Source organism: Benincasa hispida, chromosome 3 (genome assembly GCF_009727055.1).
Source record: "Benincasa hispida cultivar B227 chromosome 3, ASM972705v1, whole genome shotgun sequence".
NCBI classification, from domain to species: Eukaryota; Viridiplantae; Streptophyta; class Magnoliopsida; order Cucurbitales; family Cucurbitaceae; genus Benincasa; species Benincasa hispida.
Genome location: NC_052351.1, coordinates 26,753,438 through 26,777,548, shown reverse-complemented (window position 1 = coordinate 26,777,548; position 24,111 = coordinate 26,753,438). Strand labels below are relative to the sequence as shown.

General features: G+C 31.5%; 1 long non-coding RNA gene across 2 annotated transcripts; it reads right to left on the bottom strand.

Moving 5' to 3' along the window:
- Window positions 1-16,772: 16,772 nt before the first annotated feature.
- On the bottom strand, window positions 16,773-22,632 carry LOC120074262. 2 transcript variants are annotated; one of them, XR_005480930.1, is made up of 3 exons: window positions 22,425-22,632; window positions 17,091-22,338; window positions 16,773-17,015 (listed from the first exon to the last, which is right to left on the bottom strand). It is a non-coding gene; the product is annotated as an uncharacterized LOC120074262 (long non-coding RNA). The 2 variants fall into 2 exon arrangements; XR_005480929.1 differs by having other exon boundaries at window positions 16,811-17,350; window positions 20,124-22,338.
- Between the last annotated feature and the right edge of the window lie 1,479 nt (window positions 22,633-24,111).

The window sequence follows — 24,111 nt, the reverse complement described above, 5'->3', positions numbered from 1 at the left end:
CTACCCAATCAATAATTGTTAGTTTTCCTTGTTTTGTTTTTTTTTCTAACAAGTGTGTCTATGGGTTGTGTTTGTGTTATTAATCTGATAAGGAGTTTTTGTATTAAAAAATAAAATCATGAAACAAGAACATGAGCAACTTTTCTTTTTAACCCTTTTTCCAAATCAATGGAGAAGCAATTAATAGACGCATATGTAATTTTCACCAAAAATATGCATAAGTTTGTTTTTAGTATAGAACATATTGAAAATGAACAGACTCAAAATATTTTTCCTTTTTGCTATCTAGAGGGAGAGATGCAATATAGATAATATTTCACATTCATGCATTTCATCTTCTCTACAAAATATTTTCACTTGTGTTGTTAACACATGCTCAGTGTTAGTTTGCGTTTAATCTCTTTTAGGAAGACACTGAATGATCTCTGCATCTGATTTCAAAGACACTGAATGAAAGTAAAATTTATGAATCGGTACTAAACATATAATTTTTCAATTAGGAGAAAATAAAAGTTGAAACATGGAGCAATTGATGCTCATTCATACTTCTAGAATTTAGCACTGAGGCTTTTATCAATAAAGGTTCATAATTGTTAATATTTGACTATTTTTCCTTACTAATGTTCTCATCACATGCTTGATGCAGACCGACCCTTTTGTAATGTAAGAAGGAACACTTGAAATGTAGTGATTTCTCTCTTGTTCTCATCATAAAGATCAAAACTTAGAGATAATGAAATATCTCCTTCATATAGTCAAAACTTAGACATGCTTTCATCATTTGATTCAACAATAAATAAGGATTGGATTAATCTTAGAGATAGATTCTCGAGAGAGTACATTGATGTAGTTGCACAATTCATGGAGTGGCAAAATGTCATGTAAATAGAAAGGGAAAAATGAGATGCCCATGTAAAAATTGTCATAATTCAATTTCATTGCATTGTTCTAAGTGGAAGAATGTTCCTAGTGATGTCATTGCCACAATAAAGGCTCGTTTGTAGTTAAGTTTTATGCTTTTATTGTATTAATCTCATATGTGTACTTACCATAACATTTATTGAAAATGTATATACATTTTATTGTGGATCTATTCTCGAGTGTCGTCAATAAGTACATAAATCAGCAAATACAGAACTCATTTAGAGAATATAAATCAGAATTGCGTAAGCACTACTATAGCTATGTAAATCCTGTAATTACTCGTGAAAGCCCACCATACAGGTTAACAAATAAAGAAGATTGGAAGATTCTTTGTGATCGAGGAGATGGATATGTTGTAATTATTTTTTAAATCATCTTGAAGCCTAATTGTGCACTTTAAAAGAACTTTGTTCTTGGCTTATTTGTAGGGATCCAAGAGTTGAGTTATATGCTTTTAGAACTATCAAATGACGGGTTTAGTCTTGAAAGAAATTTAGGTAGATTTAGGGAGGAGGGATTCATTTCGATGTTTTCTATGAATTTGTTGCTACTTTGTAGGTTTAAATGACATTTAGGTGGAATTAGGATATGTTCGTAGCTTGGGGAAGGGGGAGGAAATGTATATGTTGTAATTGTTTTATATATTATCTTGAAGCCTAATTATGCACTTTAAAGGAACTTTGTTCTTGGCTTATTTGTAGGGATCTGAGAGTTGAGTTATATGTTTTTAGGACTATTGAATGACGGGTTTAGTTTTGAAAGAAACTTGGGTGGATTTAGGGGGGGAGGAATTCACTTCGACGTTTTCTATGCATTTGTTGCTACTTTGTAGGTTTAAATGGCTTTTAGGTGGAACGACGACACGTTCATAGCTTGGGAGGAGGGGGAGGGGAGGTATGTATATGTTGTAATTGTGTTCTCGATTAACTTGAAGCCTAATTGTGCACTTTAAAGGAACTTTATTCTTGCCTTATTTGTAGGGATCTGATAGTTGTAGAAGTTTAAATGGCATTTATGTATTTACTTAAGTGGATTTACGACATGCTCGTAGAGTGGGAGAGGGGTTCATATCTTAATTATAACCATTTTAATCACTTTTTAGATAATAAAATAGTTGTTTGTAGTGTCCATCTTTTAATTATGAACATTGATGACATGTTTGTAGCTTGAGAGAGGGATCATTCCTCATAACCATTTTAAACATTTTGTTTTAGTCTTTGTGTGATTGTTAAAATATTTTTGTACATTTTCCTTTGTTGATTTTAAGGAATATTTCATAATATTTGTTTTTCCTATTTCAAGTTGTTCGTATAAATTCTTAAAGATCATTTTTTGGAGAATGTGAGAAGATTTTGAGATGATTATTAGTTTGGTTTAATATCTCATTTATTTGGACTGAGGGTATTTTGAAGATTAAATTTTTTTGTGTAAGGAATTTGTAAAAAGCTAGAAAAGCTCAAATTTAATTGTACACATAGTTTTTGTTGGTAGAATTTTATAGTTTATGTATTGAATATTAATCTTATTTTTAAATATATAAGCTTACTTTTGTTATATTTGTCCCCAATTGATTTGTTTGAAGATTAATTTTTGTTCGTGCATAATTAGGTATTAAGGAAATAAAAATTTGGTTATTAACCGTTATAAAATATGTATAAAATTATAAACAACTTATGCCGACGCAAATAAAAGTTGGCAAAAATCTATGTATTGAACTGGAATTTTTGTTGTTTAGAAATATGTTTTTGCCGATGCAAAGTGTATTTTGTTGGGAAAACACATATGCCGACAAAAAAAGTGCGTTGACAAAAATGGTATTTATGCTTACAAAAATAGTTTTCGTCGGGAGACACTTCTCCCATCATGGATACGACGACGATTATGTCAACGCAAAAAAAAAATGCGTTGGCATAATCTATCCCGATGTTTTTAGTACTTTGTCCGACATTTTGATGGAGTTATATGTGTTAACTAATTAAGTTATATTGAATGGATTTCGTGGATTCTATACCTACTTTACATCAGTGTGGTGTTTGGAGACTTATATTTCACTAAACGTAACGGCAATTCTAGGGCAGGCGTGCTAGCTTTTCATGCCTGAAGAAATCGAAGACTGCAGATTAAGACCATCTCCATGGGTGGCATATGTGTGTTATTTGTTGACTGTTGGTTTTCTTCGCCTCGTTTACTTCTAAAGGGAAAAAACTAAGTAAGCCACATTTAACTTGATGTGTGTATACATATATATTTTAACAACACATACAAAAGACTTGAAGACTATTCCAGGCAAGGATCAGCTGTTTAATTTGGAGTTATTTAACTTAGAATTGTTTGATATGAACAATTATTTAAATTTGTGTTTGGATTACATATTTGTTTAACACATACCTATTAAGTATGAGTTTATGTTTTTCAATAACCATATTCTGTAGTTTGAGCAAACCCTTGCCTACAAGGGAGACTTTTGGGGTCTAAACAAGGGGTGTAGTTCGTGAAAATGATCTTTGTCGAGCAATCCTCCTAGACAGATTTGATACTTCTTTCTTTAATATACTCTTGGGATTTCAATTTTAGAAGAACAAAATAAAATTCCAAATGAATACGTACAAACGTAAGGTGTGTTAAACTATAAAATAACACTAACTATTCTAAATACTTTTAGAATAGGGGTTATTGTAGATTTAATCCATTTTCAAAACTTATTTTCATAAATGTCCTAAGTTTTTTAGATTTTCGTATATAAGATTTAATGGACTTTTCAAACTAAAATAACCTGAGTGTGGTGGGCGGCTAGAGAGAGAATGTGGCATTGAATTTTTTTTTTTTTTAATATTTACAAAGCACCTTTAATGTAAGAGGGAAAAAAATGCATTTATTTCTTGAGATTTTATTCTTTTTGCTTAATTGGAGAGTTAAAACGCATTTAATGAAATTTTATTTCTTATTTATGTTGATTTCATATATCAAGTTATTGGTTTATCTAGGTTCATGTTTATTTTAAATATACCTTAAAACATTTTGTTAGATATTCAAAAATATCTTAATCAATATATGAAATATACAACAGTATATAAATTATAGTTTGACTCAATACTTGACATAAATTACAGTATAAACAAATATATCACGGTATATAAATTACATATTAGCTTAATGCTCAACATAAATCACAGTATATTATAAATTTCATTTACATCACAGTATATTAATTTTTTTTTTAACCACCAACTCCTATATCGTGGTGTAACATGGTTGTATGGCTTCAACATGCAGGTTGGTAAGAACACTTGAGACAATGATCTACGTCTGATGCAAACTCTAAAGTGGTATATCACGTCGTAAAAAGTGACAGCGGTGGAATTCCCCTCATATCATTAGGAATATCTTGATATAATTCAAACTATCTGTAACATCCCGAATTTCAGAAAAAATTAAGTTAATTATCTAAAATTATTGAGTTTAAATTTCCCTTTCATTTGAAAAATTGGGGTTAAATTGAAATAATTGAAAAACTTTTATTGATTAAATTGAATTTAATTCATTAGATATTCAAACTGATATCTTGAAAATATTGAATTTTGTTTCCCTTTGATTTTAGATTTTAAGGCCAACTTAAAAAAAATTAAAAGAGATAATTAATTTCATATGATTTTGAATTGATTTAAATATTTAGAAGAATTTAATTTGTATCAAATTAATGGATCTGTCTTTAATTTTAGTTTTTGAAGCCTAAATTAAGATAATTTGAAAAGTTAATTGATTTATATATTTGATAGAATCTTTGGAGATTTTAGAGATATTGTGATAAAATATTTTATTTATCTTTTCAAAATTTGAAAAAAAAATAAAGAAATTGAGATTTTTTTCGAAATTAAATGAGAGTGAAAAGTGTCAAAAAAATTGGAGAGAGAGCAATTCAGATTTTTAGCGGCAGCTTTCACAAAATTGTTGATTTCCAAAGTTTGAACCATTGGATCGTGCTCAAATTTGGTCAGTCTGTTTGAGACATATAGAGTTTCATTTTGAAGGGTTGGATCCTTGTTTGAACGTCTGGTTTGTTCGTAATCGCTGCTGAATAAAATCTGTAAAACTAGAAATTCCTCTTCTCTCACTCTCGCAAACCCTCCTCATGCAAGACCCTCACTACTAGTCGCGAGCCTAAACAATTTATGCCATCCGACAGCAACACCCCCTACCTATCTATGGTAGCCACGAGCCGACGCGCCATCAACCGCCACTGCCTGATCTTTGCTGGAATCTTGAGAAAATCTTGGATTTCATATTTGGAAGTTTTGAGGCATTGTCCATCAAGCTAGAGACCATTTTTTGTTTTGCAAAAAATTGATGAAGATTGGTAAATTTTGTAAGTTGTTGGATGGTTATTCTTTTGGATTGAGAATAATAGTGGAAAAAGTAAGTTATTGATTTTGGATTTAATTCTTGATCTTGGCTAATTGAATCAAGTTTTGGAATTTGTCTTGGACCAAGCCACAACTTTGGGTTGATTCAAGTTTTCCAAAGGTTTTAAGAAATTATTTGCGTGGACTTTTGTGACCAAGTTGAGGTAAGTGATACTATTATCAGTGCCTTCGTGTCAGGCGACCTAAATTAGACCTATAAAATTACTTGGTGAACTTTGGAGCATGATTTTGTTTGTCATTATGTTTTGCTAGTTGCATAGCAGTTACAAGTATTATGAGCATGTTAAAATTTTTAATTAGTACTGATATTATGTATGTGATGCATGAATAACCTGGTTTATTGTCTCGCCTTGATGCATGCTATTATTATGTTTGATGGTGTGCCTACGGGCCGCTAGACATGCATGAACTGATAGGTTTACGTTCATGTTATTATCATATTTGACGGTGTGCCTACGGGCCGCTAGACATGCATGAGTCGACAGGTTTACGTTCATGTTACTTTTATTTTCATGTTTCATATTTTGACGGTGAGCCTACGGGCCGCTAGACATGCGTGAACCGACAGATTTACGTTCATATTATTATTATGTTTGATGGTGTGCCTATGGGCCGCTAGACATGCGTGAGTCGATGGGTTCACATTCATGTTATTATCATGTTTGATGGTGTGCCTATGGGCCGCTAGACATGCGTGGGTCGACAGGTTCACGTTCATGTTATTATCATGTTTGACGGTGTGCCTACGGGCCATTAGACATTTGTTTCAAGGCAAGATAGTACGTCTTTTGGTTTTCCTTTCATCATCAAAAACCAATGTAGCTGTATGAGCCACGAGCTATCTTTTTTTGCTCGTGGTTGCATAGTCTGATCCCGGTAGTGGGATCACTTACTGAGTATTTTATACTCAACCTTTCTTAATTTATGTTTTTCAGGTAATGATAGGAACGGACCGGCGGGTGACGAGAAGGATCTGTGATTGTGTCATATGGGACATGTAAATCGCTTCCGCTCAGTTTATGTTTTCAAGCTATTTAAAAGTTTTGATTTGAAACTCAATGTTGGTCAAAAAAAATTTTGTTTAAGTTATTTTTTTTAATCATTATTTTAGGGGCCCCGAACAAAGGTTTTACTTATTTGTTATTTATTTTAAAAAACTGTCTTTATTATTTTAATGAAATTTATTTTCCTCAATGGTCGAAATGTTTTGAATGTAAATGTGTAGTTATGAGTAATGACTCTTGTCAGAGTACTCAAAAAGGTCGGGTCGTTACAGTTGGTATCAGAGCCTAAGTTTTAGGTTCTGTAGACTTACTTACGATGTAAGTCTTGGTTTTGTGTCTCTTATGGCTATTCACGGATCCTTCGTCCTCGCCAGGTATGTTCTTTCATTAAATGTTTTATGGAAGATGTGTCTCTTATGTCTAAGCTTTATGTATTGACTAATTGTTATTGCTAGTTTAATGACCTGAAAGAAGTTAGTATGAGATGGCTATTTTTGTTTTAGTGTCATGGGAAGAAAGAAGGATCATTATAAGGTCATTTGGCATTAGTTTAATTCATGGAAGGACTGTTAGAAACGAGCATATATTTCTGTTCAGGAATATTGAAACCTGATAGAACTATGAAGTGTTATGCACTTATGACATGAAAGAAAAAAATGGATGTATTTAGTTAAGCTATAGAATAAGGTAGGTGAATTGGAAATTCACTGAGGAATAATATTAAGTTTTGCATTACGAGAATAAAACTAGTGGTGCTACAAGGAACTTTATCACAAGGCACACGTTCTTAGTTATGAGATTAAAGTTTCTTTATAAGATAAAAAAAAAAGAGGTGAGAAGAGACTATAAATTCTATTAAGAATTACTAGATTTTAAAATCAAAATGTTCTAAGAAAAATTTTGAAAGGATTAATAGGTCATGATCACTTTCATGGTATCGAAGTTGGTGGACCGAGTAATGTATGGTGTTTTGGTTCTTTATGTAACGTGCCTAAAAGGAAGAAGAATTACTAGAAGGAGCATAAACCGATAGCATGAGGAACTGTATACAAGACCTAGGTAAGATGAATTGGTCGAGGAATGCCAAGATGGTTGAAATTATAGTTGCCTTTAGATGGGAGAAAACGAGTTATTGGATTGAAAAATTCTTAAGGTGCTTGGGTTTGAACTATGTGTTTGTTGCAATGAAAAGGTTCAAGTTTAATTAACTATACCAAGAGGAAGGATAAACGTTTTCAAGTTTAAAAGCAATGTTATCTTGTGGGGATACCCTACTAAAGTTCCAAGTTTGGAATGGAATTTTAGATTTATGGAAAAAGTTAATAAAGGGTCATATGTCTTGGTTTAGAGATTATGTTTCACTCTTGAAGTAAAAAGTGTACCTTCAAGTTGTTGGGTTAAACAAGGATAAATGTGAAGAAAATAATAGTATTTAAGAAAAGGTTTTATTCATCTGGGGAGATAAATGGAAATTAATGTGTTCAAGATTCTAAAACAGTCAAGAAAGATTTGGATTTTAAGACATGATATGGGTGGATACAAGGCATGATTTGGTATAAAATAGGAATCTCTCATTACCATTTGGAACTTTGTACTACAATATGCAGTGTTTGAAAAAAAAAATAGCTTGCTTAGGTTGTTGGATTGTAGACTGTGGTAAGGGATTCGAATAGTCACATGTTTTGGTACAGATATATTTCACTAGGAAAGTGAAAAAGAGCATCTTGGATTTATTTGTCTTGGAAAAGATAAGGGTAAGGGAAGATGAAAGGATTTGAGAAATATTTTGTTGTTTTGAGAAGGTAATGGAAATTAATATTTTGAGATTAAGAACAAAGGTTTGGTTTGGTGTCCAAGATAAGAAATATGTGTTTACGAACCTTTAGAGTTGGTATGAACAATCTCGTTATTATTTGGAACTATGGATCTTAGTATTTGTTGGTTGAATGGATATCCTGCCTAAGCTATTGGTCATGGAATATAGTTTTAGCATGAGAATTTGATTAAGCTAGACTATCACGCGTTGGAAGAGTGCTTAGCAATCTTCTTCAAATTATAATGGAGTCAGAGGAAATAACGTTTTATGAAAGGATGTTTAGTAGCAATAATTGCTAGAAACTATGGAAATGGAAAGAGTAAGGCCTCGTTAAAGAGGAGGAAGACATTGAAAGGTATTAGCAAGGTTTAAAGGTTTTGATTGTGGACACGAATATCTAGAACAAGGAATTAATGAAGCCATCGATTTTATTTGAAGGTGAAAGTAATCTAGCTCCAAGTAAGAAACAAGCTATATGAGTATTAAGGTTGAGTAAATTTGATCTTCCAGAATGACCCCTAGCACTAGAGACGAACTTGAGTTGCGAGCAACTCCTATCCTTAAGGCTCCTCATAGAAGGACTCTAGTAGAGTTGGAATAGCCTGTGTCACTGATACAATAACCATTTAGCAAAGTGTTTCATATGTGCCTTAATGTTTTGCCTTGAAGCACATTAACTTTGTTTATTAGGAAAGAAAAATGATTCATGCGACTTTATATCAACTATTACGGATTGAATATGATAGCGTATCTCGGTTGCAGGGGATTGCCTGGGCAACTAGGTGCCGAATCCAAATTCTGAATCCTGAACTTGAGATGCTATGCAAGATATGTTTTCTGTTACATGGATAGTGAGGTGACCCACTCTATGGAGAGTGAACATTCTCAATATAGATGTATGCAATCATGAAGGTCTTTATCTTAGAAACTGGCATCAAGTAATGGTTACAGCTATTATGAGGTTATGGTGATGTATTTTTGGAATGACAAATGCTCTACAGTATATGGGGACTTCAGCTTCATTTAAGTGAGATTTTCAGATTCGTATATGGGAGGGTCTAAATGGTGATATGTGTTTGTTTTAAGATTAAAGAGTAACATGATATTGTCTCAGATAAGTTATACAATTCATGGTAGGAGGTGAAGACTTTCTGAAATGTGGAGTTAGCGCTAATTAAAAGTTCTTTGGCAGTATTATCAGTCTGAAGAAGCGATTTGGAAACATGAAGATGAGACAAGAACTAAGTATCACGAACCTTTAAGGACTTGAACTTTCGAGGACTAAAGTTTCTTAAGGAGGGAAGAATGTAACATCCCGAATTTCAGAAAAATTTAAGTTAATTATCTAAAATTATTGAGTTTAAATTTCCCTTTCATTTGGAAAATTGGGGTTAAATTGAAATAATTGAAAAACTTTTATTGATTAAATTGAATTTAATTCATTAGATATTTGAACTGATTATCTTGAAAATATTGAATTTTGTTTCCCTTTAATTTTGGATTTTAGGGCCAACTAAAAAAAAAATGAAAGAGATAATTAATTTCATGTGATTTTGAATTAATTTAAATATTTGGAAGGATTTAATTTGTATCAAATTGATGGATCTGCCATTTAATTTTGGTTTTTGAAGCCTAAATTAAGATAATTTGAAAAATTAATTGATTTATAAATTTAATATAATCTTTGTAGATTTTAGAGATATTGTGATAAAATATTTTATTTATCTTTTCAAAATTTGGGAAAAAAATAAAGGAATTGAGATTTTTTTTCAAAATTAAATGAGAGTGAAAAAAGGCAAAAAAGTTACTCCCTCATAGTGCAAGTTGCTAATAATTTTAATTTCTAAAAAGAAACGGGGGATAAGTTAGTGAACTAAAATATATATATTTAAAAGTTTAAAAAATGATAATAGAAAATCTGAAAGAGATTTGTTTAAAAAAATTGACTGAAATGGAATTTTAAAAAAGAAAAAAAAAAACAGAGAGAGAAGAAAAGGGGAAAAAAAGAAAAGAAAAAAGGAAAAAAAAAAAAAAAGAAAGGAACAAAGAGAGAAAAATAAGAAAGGAAAGGAAAAACGAAAAAAATGGGAGAGGGAAACCCTAAACACCTCTGTTGGCCGTAGGATGACAAAATTCTTTACAAGGTCGGGTTCCTAATTCGATCGGGATGGAGAATCCTCAATTTGACCGGGAACGAAGGTCAAATTGGGGATTTAAATCGGGTCCCCGATCAGGGACGGGGAGGGGATCCCCACTCCGTTCCTGACCCTGAACCTGATCCCCGTCCTCAGCCCAATTTTTTTAATTGTTAATATAAATATATATATATAAATAATAATAATACTTAAACAATATGTTTCAGTTTTTTTTCTTTTTTAATTTTAAAAATCTAATATAATAAATTTAATTTTTATTAATTTATAATAAAAAAAACATGTAATGTTTAGTTAACAATAATACTAATTTCTTATATAAATATTAAATTAGTTAATTAAATAATAAAAATAATAAAATAATAAAATAAAAAGTGAGGAATGGGATAGAATGTGCATCCCTACCCTGGCCTCGTTGCCATCCCTATGTGGCATCACCTTCCTCCTCTCATTTTTTTCCCTTTTCCCATCTTATTTCCATCTCTCTCCCCTCTCTCAACTCTTTGTTCTCTGTCGCAGCCTCTCATCCCTCTCCCATTGGCTAGCGAGAAGACAAGGGGGAAGGTGATGAGTAGGGGTGGAAACGATTCGGTTCGGTTCTATTTGGTGGTCAAACCGAACTAAACCGATTTATTGGTTCAAACCGAATTGCATATATGCAGTTCAGTTTGGTTTCAAATTCGTTTTTGACATTTTTAAAAAATCCATATTATATTCTTTTTTTTAATTAAAAACGATTTGATTCGGTTCGGTTTTAAATTCGGTTTTGTTCTTTAAAATTAAAAGCGGTTCGGTTTTAAATTCGGTTTTACTCTTTTTTTAATAATATATATATATTAGTTAAAAACGGTTTGGTTTGGTTTGGTTTTAAATTCGGTTTTCAAAAGTGAAATCAAACCGAACCGAATTTTTCGATTTTACTGAGTACTCGATTCGGTTCGATTTTTAGAAACGATTCGATTTTTGCGGTTTGAATGATCTCTCTAGTGATGAGTGTCAAAGAACATGTGGATATGACGGCTGACGACTACAAGCAGCTCATCTCCGACTAGATCTGTAATGCTTCGGCACGGCAGTTGATGACGACTAAATATGCAGTTCCAACGACGACGCGCGAACATGATGGATACGGCTGCTGGGTCGTCGCCGAAAGAATCTAGGCAGGGGTGGCGACAGCCAAGTAAAAAAAAAGCTTGGGAAGGGGCCCACTTTTTTTTTTCTTTGTAAACGTCAAAGATTTGACTATTTTGACCCAATTTATGAGGAGCGTTAAAACTTTTAATAAGTGAAAACTTTTAAAATCTTTCTCAATTAGAGGATCTAATTAGATCTGGGTTAAAGTTGGCTTATCTTTTACAAAATTGAGAAGATTTGAAATAATTTTAAACAAATTCAATTTATTGACTTTTATCTCCCAATCAAATTAAATTGGAGATTAAATTAAAAATTTTTCTTAAATAAATTTTTTTTGGATATATTCCAAATTTCATACTAAATTCAAAATTTTAATATTTTTATTTTTAAATCAAATTAAATTAGAAATATAATTTGAAATTTTTCTTAAATTAAAAAATTTGACCATATTCCAAATTTCATGTTAAATTCATATTTTTAAAGTTTTTATCTCCAAATAAAATTAAGTTAAGGATAAAATTCGAATTTTTTTAAAATTAAAAATTTGATCATATTCCAAATTTCATATTAAATTCAAATCCTTAAACTTTTATCTCCAAATCAAATTAAATTGGGGTAGAACTTGAAAATTTTCTTTTAAATGGCTAAATTTTACCCAAATTCAAATCTCACAATTTACTCTTACCTTTGAGACAACTTAAATTGTGGGTAGGACCTTAAATCTATCTCAAATTAAAATTTGGTCATGTTTCAATCTTTATCACAAATTTTAATTAAACTTATGTACTAAATCCATGGTTTAATTAATTTAACATATCGAAATCACTAATAAATTACTTGTATTTCGATTCCAACTTTATCTTTTTCAATATTCATCTACCATAATGTGCACAAATCTCGAAAATGAGGCATTTGTTGTAGGAGAAATTTTTAAACTAATCACAAATTGCCAAGTCATTTACCAAATTAATGACGGATTTATAGATCATCTAATTTAAAACTAATTAAAAATTGACATATGTCATGAACAGAAATTGAAGACATAAATTGACAAATTTCGATGATACCACATGTACTCATCATGCCCATTAAATTGAATCAAATAATCTAATCCAATTTATTTTTATTTATTTATTTATTGTTGTACTTCAATTGAACCCAAATATAGACTTAATTTGACTCAAATGTCAAGTATGACCAAACCCAATTAGTTAGGCCCAAGAGCCAAGTCCATAGACCAACTAAGCCTAAGCCTACAAAACTCACATGAAAACTCTATAAATAGAGATCCTCATTTACACGGATCATCCTATACTCCACATAACCTAGAAGGAGTTCTTTAAGCTGAGAACATCCGAAAGAGAATCGGAGGATCAAATACTAGAGACCGAATCACATCGCATTAAAGTTGCATATAAATGTCTAAACAGACTTCTCTTGATTTGAATTTATTTGACTTATCTCAAAAGTTCCATATTCGTACTTCTGCAATAATAGTTTCTTTCTTTCGAGCATTCGTCTCTATATCAATATCTGGAAGTGTCTGATATAAATTTCAATCATCAAACACTTCCAATTTCTAGCACAAAAGTTTTTATTCTCTCTTAAAACTCACATGCCTGAAAAAGTTAGTAAAGAATGTCATTTTATGTTTGTGTTTATTGTAAACCTGGCATGCAAGATCTAACTATCCGTTTTCATGCTAGGATTTGTGGATCTTGCTGTCCAGTTGCACACACTAAAGTCAATCACACTTCAAAATATCAACACCCTTAATTCTCCTATTTACAGATAGAAGTGAACACAATTGAGGGATTCAAGGAATGAAAACCGATTCAGAACTCTATAATTAATTTCAGATGATGCTACAAGATGAAATTAGCAGCATCTGAAACTGACACTTAATTACAACATTTATTCTGAAACTGACACTTAATTACAATATTTATTATCCTAATTTTAGGAAGCATGCATTACTTTTAGGTGCTTATGATTAGTATATTATGTATTTGAGTTAGGGTAAATAAGTTTTTTAAACTAATTGTCTAAACATAATGGGTTAAAAGTTTAGATGGATGAACTATACAACTTTTGGTTTATGAATTTTGGGAATGAGATTTATCCTCTTGCCATCTTTTATATTTCTTGATATAGCATTACATGTCTGCACGATAGAAATTGATCAACACGACTTGTTTCTTGAGTTTAAACTTCGATCAAGGAACTATTTATCTCTTCGTTTTCAATCACAAGATAATCTTCTCTTCTTCCTCCTTGGAGTCGTGTGGATTGATTTTGAGAATTTTAGTGATTAAAAATTAAGAGTTATCAACACAAAAAGAATTCTCAATTTCAAATATTAAGATTTTCCTATCAAATTTATCCGTTGTAATATTTGATGGTTGTCTAAAATCACGGTGGAATCTTATATGATACTCGTATGCTACCTAGAGAGTGAGTGTAACGACCCGACCTTTTTAGTACTCTGATAAGGGTCGTTACTCATAATTACACATTTACATTCAAAATATTTTTACCATTGAGGAAAATAAATTTCATTAAAATAATAAAGACAGTTTTCCAAAATAAATAACAAATAAGTAAAACCTTTGTTCGGTGCCCTAAAATAATGAAGAAAAAAAATAACTTAAACAGATAAATTTTGACCAATATCAAGTTTAAAATTAAAATTTTTAAATAGCTTGAAAACGTAAACTGGGCGGAAGCGATTTACATGTCCCATATGGCACGATCACAGGTCCCTCTCGTCACTTGTCGGTCCGTTCCTATCCTTCTTGAAAAACATAAATTAAGAAAGGTTGAGTATAAAATACTCGGTAAATGATCCCATTACCGGGATTAGGCTATGCATCCATGAGCAGAGAATGATGGGTTCGTGGCTCAAACAACTACATCTGTCTTAGATGATGAAAAGAAACCAAAGGACGTATTGTCTTGCCTTGACACGCATGTCTAGCGACCCATAGGCACACCGTCAAACATGAAAATAATATGAATATGAACCCGTTGACCCACGCATGTCTAACGGCCCATAGGCACACCGTNCCCATAGGCACACCGTCAAACATGAAAATAATATGAATATGAACCCGTTGACCCACGCATGTCTAACGGCCCATAGGCACACCGTTAAACATGGAAATAACATAAACGTGAACCTGTCGACTCACGCATCTCTAGCGGCCCGCAGGCACGTCAAACATGAAAAAGAACATGAACGTAAACCTGTCGGCTCATGCATGTCTAGCGGCCCATAGGCACACCGTCAAACATGAAAAAAATAACATGAACGTAAACCTGTCAACTCACGTATGTCTAGCGGCCCGTAGGCACACCGTCAAACATGAAAAAAAATAACATGAACGTAAACCTATAGGCTCACGCATGTCTAGAGGCCCATAGATGCACCATCAAACATGAAGCTAGACCCGTCGTTCCTCTGAAATAAAACATGCGTAGACGGTAAACTGCCTTATTGGTCTAATCATGCATCACATACATAATTTTAGAACTGATTAGAAATTCAAACATGCTCATAATACTCATAATTGTCATGCAACAACTATATCACAACGACAAAATCATGCTTCTAGAGTCCATTAATTAACTTTATAAATCTAATCCTGTCATGCAACAAGTATATCACAATTCTAGAATCCATTAATTAACTTTATAAATCTAATCTAGGCCACCTAGCACGAAGGCACCAGTAATAGTACTACTTACCTCAACTTGGTCACAAAAGTCCATGCAAATAATTCCTTAAAACTTCTAGAAAACTTGATTCAACCCAAAGTTGTAAGAATAACCAACCAACAACTTACCCAAAACTTACCGATCTTTACCAATTTTCTGCAAAACTAAAAATGGTCTCTAGCTTGATGGTCAATGCCTCAAAACTTCCAAATCTTGAATTTGCTTCATCCTAAGTCTTTTTTGCCTCTTTTTACATTCATTTAATTTCGAAAAAATCTCAATTCTTTTATTTTTTTCAAATTTTAAAAAAATAAATAAAATATTTTATCACAATATCTCCAAAAAATTCTATTAAATTTATAAATCAATTAACTTTTCAAATTATCTTAATTTAGGCTTCAAAAACCAAAATTGAAGGCATAAGATCCATTTGATACAAATTAAACCCTTCCCAATATTTAAATCAATTCAAAACCACATGAAATTTATTTTCTTTTAATTTTTCAAAATTCAATATTTGTAAGATAATTAGTTCGAATATCTAATCAATTAAATTCAATTTAACCAATAAAAGTTTTCAATTATTTCAATTTAATCCTAATTTTTCAATTTTCCAAGAAATTTAAACTCAATAATTTTATATAATTAACTTAAATTTTCCTGAAATTCAGGATGTTAAAACATATGTTTGTTGTAGATGGTAATGGAACTATGCTCTAATGAATCTTAGACGAAGGTAACATACGAGTGAACAGATCTTTAACTTGTATATTCTTGCATGTCATTTTCAACATAATCTGTATTCTCATAACATAATGTTAACACTATAAAAGGATTTCTAAACATATGACAAAACAAATAAACGAACGATCCTATGATTAGGACCATATTTTATTTGATGTTTTCATATTTATTAAATTCAACAAATATATGTTTAACAGATAATTCTAATTTTGTTTATGAAAATGTTTTCATAAAAATACTTAAATATACAATATATCAGGTTACAAACTCAATTCGTGTTTTAAAAAATATAATATGTATTATATAATATATTATAAATTATATTATTACAAAATAATAACTATATAAACTTTTTTAAATATAAATTATATTGAAATAAATTAATAATAATTTGTTGTTCTCTAAATATTAATGTGTAACTACAGTTTTATGATTTATAAATATATAGTATCAAACACATTTTGACTGATTGTTTAAATTAGAATTCAATATAAATATACTACCAAACACATATTGAATCCCTTATTTAAAGGGACCGCCTAACTAATCTTCAAACCCTTGAAAAATCATGATATAATTTTCCTTTTGAAAATCAAAGATTCTTGAACCTCTGAGATCTAAAAATTTCACTACGAGATAATTTATTCTAATGGTTAGGTTCGACATCTTTATATCAACATAGTCCCTTGCATATAATGATATGCACCCTCATGAAATTAAATATAATTTTCTAACATTAACATGACATCTATGGAAGGGTTTGACAAAATTTGAAACATCGTAAAATCGTCTTTCACCGAAAGATATGAGTTTCCTAGAGTATTATCGAAACGCTACAATGCTCTAAATCAAATCCATGTACTAAATGAGAAATCTTAAATAAGATAATGAATTCTCTAGTGAAATTGAAATAACCTCAATATTAAAGCGTTAGGTATATGAAGGAATTTGACAAAATCGTATATACTCCATGGAGATCTCAGAACCAACTTACACTATTCTTCAAACCCTCGAACATTCATCCGCTCTCAAAATAAGCATCCCTTATCAATGGTATGTGCTTCCAAGAGAATTGAAGATTGTCTCCCACTGATCTCCAAGCCTTTGAATGCACACGATTTGAGATCCAACCAATAAAGGGGTAGGTTGTAAATCTTAAACAAACATCATTTCTTACCATATGATATAAACTGCCTTCAGGAATTGAATAATATCTTCCAATAATCCTCAAACAGTAGAACACCCCGAGAGTTTGACAAAATTCAATAAACTCCATAGGAATTGGAAAATAATCTCCCGTTGATCTTCAAATCCTAGAAAACTCATGGTTGAGTTAAAAGTTATCGAAACCTTGGATTGTCTTTCACCAAATGATATGATCAGTTTCCTACAGAATTGTTGAAATTCATCTCCCGCTGATCTCCAAACACTTCAATGCTAGTATGTTATGAATCAAATCCAAGTATTTGAGTTAGAAATATTAAACAAATAAAAACATCTCTTACCAAATGATAATGAGTTCTCTAGTGGAATTCAATATAACCCCCACTATTCTTCAAACACTACCGAACACACACATTGAACTCAATATTAAGGGTTGGGCTAGAAAAATATTTTATGTATGAAGGAATTTGGCAATATCGAACATATACCATAGAGAATTGAATGATAGCTTTCTCTTAGAATACTGTTAAGGGTTGGGTAAGAAATCTTTATTACAAGACAAAATCATCTCTTTTCAAGTGCTTCTAAGAGAAGTAAAGATCATTTCCCACTAATCTCCAACCCATCAACCCTTACCACAAGATATAAACTCTCTTGTAGAATAGAATAATATGTTCCACAAATCCACGAATAGTAGAACAAATACACAATAAGTTGACATCCAAGAGTCGACATTCATCCCATAGGAACTTCACAAAAGATAATTGGAAATCATCTTCCGCTAATCTTCAAACATTACAACACTCGTATTATTACAAATCAATCCCAAATGTTGTGTCATAGAATATCTTTTACCAAAAGGATAATAAATTCTCGGGTAGATTTGAATATGACATCCACTACGTTCCAGACACAACAAAACTGAACACCCATACATTAAACTCAATATTAAATAAAGGGTTAGGCTAGAAAGTCTTTAATCCATGAAGGAATTTAGCAAAATTGTATATACACCCCGTTACACTAGAACATTCATCCACTCTTAAGATGCCTTTTGGCCCATTTGACTCAAGTAAAAATGATATTCTATCACTATATTTGACACATATTTTTAACCTTAGAAATAGAAATATCATTTTCTAAAGTATTTCATATTCTCGATCTTCATAACCACCTAAATAGATGTATTTTCTCATTTTCGATGATTCCACTTTTTCTTTTACTGTGGTTTGATTTCCTTCTCTATCGATATTAGTTAATTTATTTTTTTTTATTAATAATTGATGTTATATAATTAATTTTATTGATAATAATGCTAATGTAATAATTTATTCTATTGTTATGAATTAATCCAATCTTCTGACCATAACTATATTTGCTTAAATCCTTTTTATTGGTAATATATATTAACATCATAAATTGTTGATTAAAATTGTTGATTGATCAATAAAAATATTAATTAACTTATAATAAAATAAATAAATAATTTCAATGTTCACATGTTCTAATTTTAACCCATAATCAATTAATTTATATCGACTTTTTATTTGTATATATAAAACTTATAATTGACATTAAAAAAATTAATTTAACCCATCAAAAAACTATAATATATATATATATATTAAAATTACTAATATTAAAAATTCAATTGATAATAAATATATTATAATGAAGGATGAGTGAATAGATAAATTTAGTTAAATTTTAAAAACTTAAGATTGATCAATTAATTCTCATTACTTTTATACTCTATAATTAGATAAAAAGTATAATATCACACACCCCAAACATTCTATTCCCATAGATAACAAACATAATCTTTGATTCTTGGACATCCTATTCTTAAATATCCTCTATTCTTCAACAAAACCTTCATCCAAAGGACTTCTTAGTGAAACAACTCCTCCTTACCACTAGGTCGATAACTAATCATCATGATTCCTTAAAACTGACTCCTTTTTACCACTTAGACCAATCCATGATAATTTACTAGGTTCATGTTTTTTAAATCTGGTTGAATCGTCTTTCACCAAATAATAACGAATTTGCTAAAATTGAGTAGAGCCTCCCACTAATCTTCAAACACAACAGAACACTCCCACATTATGTGTAAATGATTAGGCAAGAAAAGTATTTAATCAAACCTGGGAACATTCATCCACTTCCACAACAGCCTTAGGAGCAAGGTACGACATCTTAACTACAATATGTGATTCCAAAAGAGTGGAAGATCATCTCCTACTAATCTCAGGACCTTAAATTACACATATGAAGTGCTATGTTTGAGTTTTTTAAACAATGCAGGATCATCTTTCACTAAATAATAATAGCAGCTTAAAAAATTATGGATAATTCTCTCGCTATTTTTTGCAAAGCTCATATTTTGAATCGAATAAAAAATCTCCGACAAATAGAATCTCTAACCTAATGATAACGAATTCTCTAGTAGAATTGAACATAACCTCCAACTATTATTCAAACACAGCTGAACACTCGCAAGTTAAACTCAATATCAAAGGGTGGGTTGGGCAAGAAAAATTTTTAACGTACGAAAGAATTTGGCTAAATTGTATATACTATAGAGATTAGAAAGCCAACCTTTCGCTAATCTTCATATCCTAGAACATCCATCAACTTTTACAACAGCCTTGAGAGTTGGGTACGATATCCAAAATCATCTCTTAACAAGAATATATGCTTCCAAGAGGATTGAAGATTATCTCCCACTAGTGAAGGTAAATTTCCGCTCTATCAAGCTTCTTATACAGTCCAAGAAATACCATGTTCTCAAAATTATTAATTTGAGACTAAATTCAGATTCCCTAATCCAAATTGAGTCTAAACATCAACTCCGATCAACCGTTCAATTTAATTTAATTAATCCAAAGTACCTAACCAAGACAGACCAAATAAATGCTAAATTGGCTGAATCCAAAAACATTTACAATGAAACTTCTAAAAAAATCATCATCAGCACACACACTGGTAAAGGTTCATATGTGACTCGAAAAACAAAGCAAACATATATGGGAAAATGACAGACCCGGCTCACATTTTGCAGTTCTTCATAGACATCCCCACTTAATAGCGGGTTCACACCATTAACATCATAAAAAGTTTCAACCACGAGACCTTCCTGTAAAACGAATATTATAAATTGTAAAGCAAATTGTGGGAACACGAATGAAACTATAATTCGCAAATTGTGGGTACAGGAATGAAACAATATTTCGTCCCACATCCCAACAGTAGTCTGTAAGGCTATTTAGAAAAGGAGGTGACGCTATCTTATATACTGCTGAATCTTAATCAGACAGTTGAGTATTCTCCTGTTGTTCTTAACTACCAAGTTACTACAATATCAATTCGGCAGAACAAAAAAAAAACTCATTTGGCAACAAAATCTTCCAAAAAGAAGGTTTATTACATACAACAATCTAAAAACAAACGACCATCATATTATGTTTTCCCAACGCTTATACATGCCAGTGTCGGCTATCATATGATGTTTTCCAAAAGAACATTAAAGAAAAACAGAACTACCACTACAAGAATTCAGTACCGATGTAACAAAACAGAACACACCAGATAAGATACAACATTTACTTTTATCTTATAAAAAGTGAAGCCAAAATAAAACAAGGTGAAAAGAGAACAGAGAACAGAAATTAAAGAGATAAATGAACACAGCATGAGTTTTTGCGCTTAATTAAATGACAAGCTAAAAAACTATGTTACCAAGACAGAACAATTCCACTTGACATTTCAGAACACTAACGGAAATCTGCAGATCCAGCAGCTCAGCAATGACGAAGATCAAACAAGCTTTGCGATCCTTGGCCCAGTCCAGAACAGGCTCTTCATCCGTGTTTCAATTTCTATGTGGTTTACATTATAGTGATAACAAAATGCAGACCATGATATATTCAAGCTTAGACTTACAGATGGTACCAAGTATACGAAAAAAAAAAATTCAACAAATCAACCTTCACAAACCCAACGCACTCATTCTTGGGTTAAAATGGAAAATATATACATCCCTTCTGTGCAAGATCAGCAGAAGTTGAATTGCAGAGAAATTAATAATATTCTATCTTCATGATCACGCGAAGAATTTGAACGCAAAGACCAACTAACGCTATGAAATACCCGTTTAATCAATTTTAAACAGATGGGTTACTCGTTTAGCCAATTTCAAACAGAACCTCTACAAAACTAGTATCGGGCTCCATTTGATAAGTATTTGGTAGTTATTCTCAATTATTGAAAATTAAGATATTAAACGCTTGTGGCTTCTTTGTTCACATTATTTTGTTGTCCGAATTTTAAGAGCTCCAAAATCCAAGCCAAATTTTGAAAATAAACACCAAAAAAAAAAAAAAAAAAAAAAAGAACCAAGATTTTGTTTTTGGAGTTTGACTAAAAATTAGCATGCGACTGAATAACTGTGAGAGAAGTTGGTTTTGAGACGGGCCTTAAAGATATAGTTGCTATTAACCTGAGCATAACAAACCTCAACAAAATTACAAAAAATCAGATGGAACTACACCATAAAGGCGCATGAATACTAACGGGAAGATGCTAATTAACGAATCACGATTATATACCGGCTAAATTATAGAAAATTAGTCAGAGTTAATATTTGATTATTCTACTTACCGACGCTGCTGTTTTGACTGTACCTTCGTGACATGTTCACCTACGAATTCATTTGAGATGAAAGAAATTGTTAATACCTTTCGGAATCTTGAAACGAGCACAGGTTGGGCTAGAACGAACGAGCGAGCGAGCAATCCCTGAGGATGCAAGCAATTGTGGGCAGCAACGCATAATATGCACAGAGATAAAGAAAGAGAGGAAACGGCACACACCATAGAGAAGGGATCCCGGGCAATCCCCGTGCGATCCCTCCTCAAAACCCAAAAATCTTTTTTTTTTCATTAACGTAGTTGACCTGCCATGCAAGCGCACCTGTCATGGCAAAGGTCGGATGACAAAGATCGATCAGAAACCGCCTCCCTAATAATATAGGGACGGTTCGGCCCGATATCTTATACATCCATGACAACACTAATCAAATCAACCTTCCTTGGATGAAATTACATAACGTAGCAGCCAAAAATCACTCACGTTTGGACCAAACCGGAGAGATCGTATTCTCCTCGCTTTACCATAAAAATTCCCCATCCGTCTTGTATTAAGAATCCATTCAGACTTGTAATACAATAGCAGAAGGCCTATATCATCCGGTGAGAACCCTGTTATTTGCGAAAGACGTTATTCGACACCGTAAACACTAATTCCAATCAGACTGAAGGCAGTGGGAAAATTATATGAGACGAACCTGAATTTGTATCTCCGCGGAAAAAAGAAACAGCAGTAACCGGGCAAGAACAAAAGAATAGCCATAGCGACCGGAATTTCTCACAAGCCTCCAATATTACGTGATGATAGAGCAAAATCCCTAATCAATCACAGCCAGAAGACCAAAAATCAGAGCCGATGAGGGGGGAAACGAGGGAAACAGATCTGGGATGAGAATGGCGGGAAGGAGCCCTAATTCGTTATATAGTGGGGGCAGGAGCAATGCACGGCGAGGATTGTGCGATGCTGGTGGAGATCAACGGATGAAAATTCGTAACGTGGAATAGTCAAATCCTAAGGCGGTTGGGCATGTGATAGAGACAGCGAGCTTAGAAAACGCGAAGCGGTTTGGTGTTGATTATTTTGTCTATAATCGCGTTGTTTCGAAGCGACATCGTTATCTCGCCACGTGATGAAACGATTATTTTATCCAAGAATAGTTTTTCCTCGAAATTAATTATTCGGGAATGTATGGCTAAATATGAACGATTATTTTATCCAAAAATAGTTTTCCCTTAAATTAATTATTCGGGAACGTAGGGTTAAATTATCAACGATTATTTCTTTAAAAAAAGAAAATTAAGAACGATATTTGTCTTTAAAAAAATGAACGATTATTTTATCCAAAAAAGGCTTTTCCTCGAATTCATTATTCGGCAATGTATGGTTTAAAAAAATGAGGCCACATTTATTTTTTTTTAAAAAAAAATAGTTACTAAATCATCCTACAAAAAGTGTCTCTATTCTGGTAAGATAACTACAAGGGATCATATCTTGCAGAAATTTGAATACATGATTTTTCTAGATCATTTACTCTAGGAGGGTGTTAAATCAATCATTGACTAAAAAGCTTATGTTATTTAGTAAATATAAATTTAATATCATATCATCTAATAATCAATATTAGATTTTGTGATCATGCTAGTAACTACAAATATTTAACCATTTCTCACGAAAAAAGAAAAGGACAACGACAAACACTTAACATGATTTTGCTATAATTACAAAATAAACATATAGTTGAAATTAATTCATATTTAATATACACTTGTTTTAAGATAATTCTAGTTTAGTTTTTTTTTTTGGAATAAAATGACCAGAAAATTTACCGACAATATAATTTTTGGATTAAAAAATTAGAAAAACTATTATTTTAAAGAAGTAATACATTATGGGGATATAAAATTATAATTTCTAAAACTTAATAGTAGAATACATCATTTAAGAAAGTTTTCAAATTTTACCGTTTGATTTTGCACGTCAGGCAAATTAAAAAATAAAATGGTAAATGAGTAAATCGTCTTACCAATTATAGATGATTAAAATAGTTATTTTTAATCTCTCGCTACATTTTAAATTTACTAAAAATTATCTAAATGAATTCTAACAGGTATTCTAAGTTAGAAATCGTTATAAATAGAAAAATCTTTAAAAAAATTTACATTTTATAACAAAAAGTTTCAAATGTACTCTTGAATTTTTTTTTATATTTTTACATTTTCTTTTATAGTTAAAAGGTCCTTTAAATTAATTTATTATATAAATATATTTGACTTTCTAGACCTATATCATGAAAAAATACACACCTACAAAAAAATAGGAAGAAACATCTCATAGGTCTATAACGTTATTTTATTTATTGTGATTGAATGTTTATCATTTTTTTT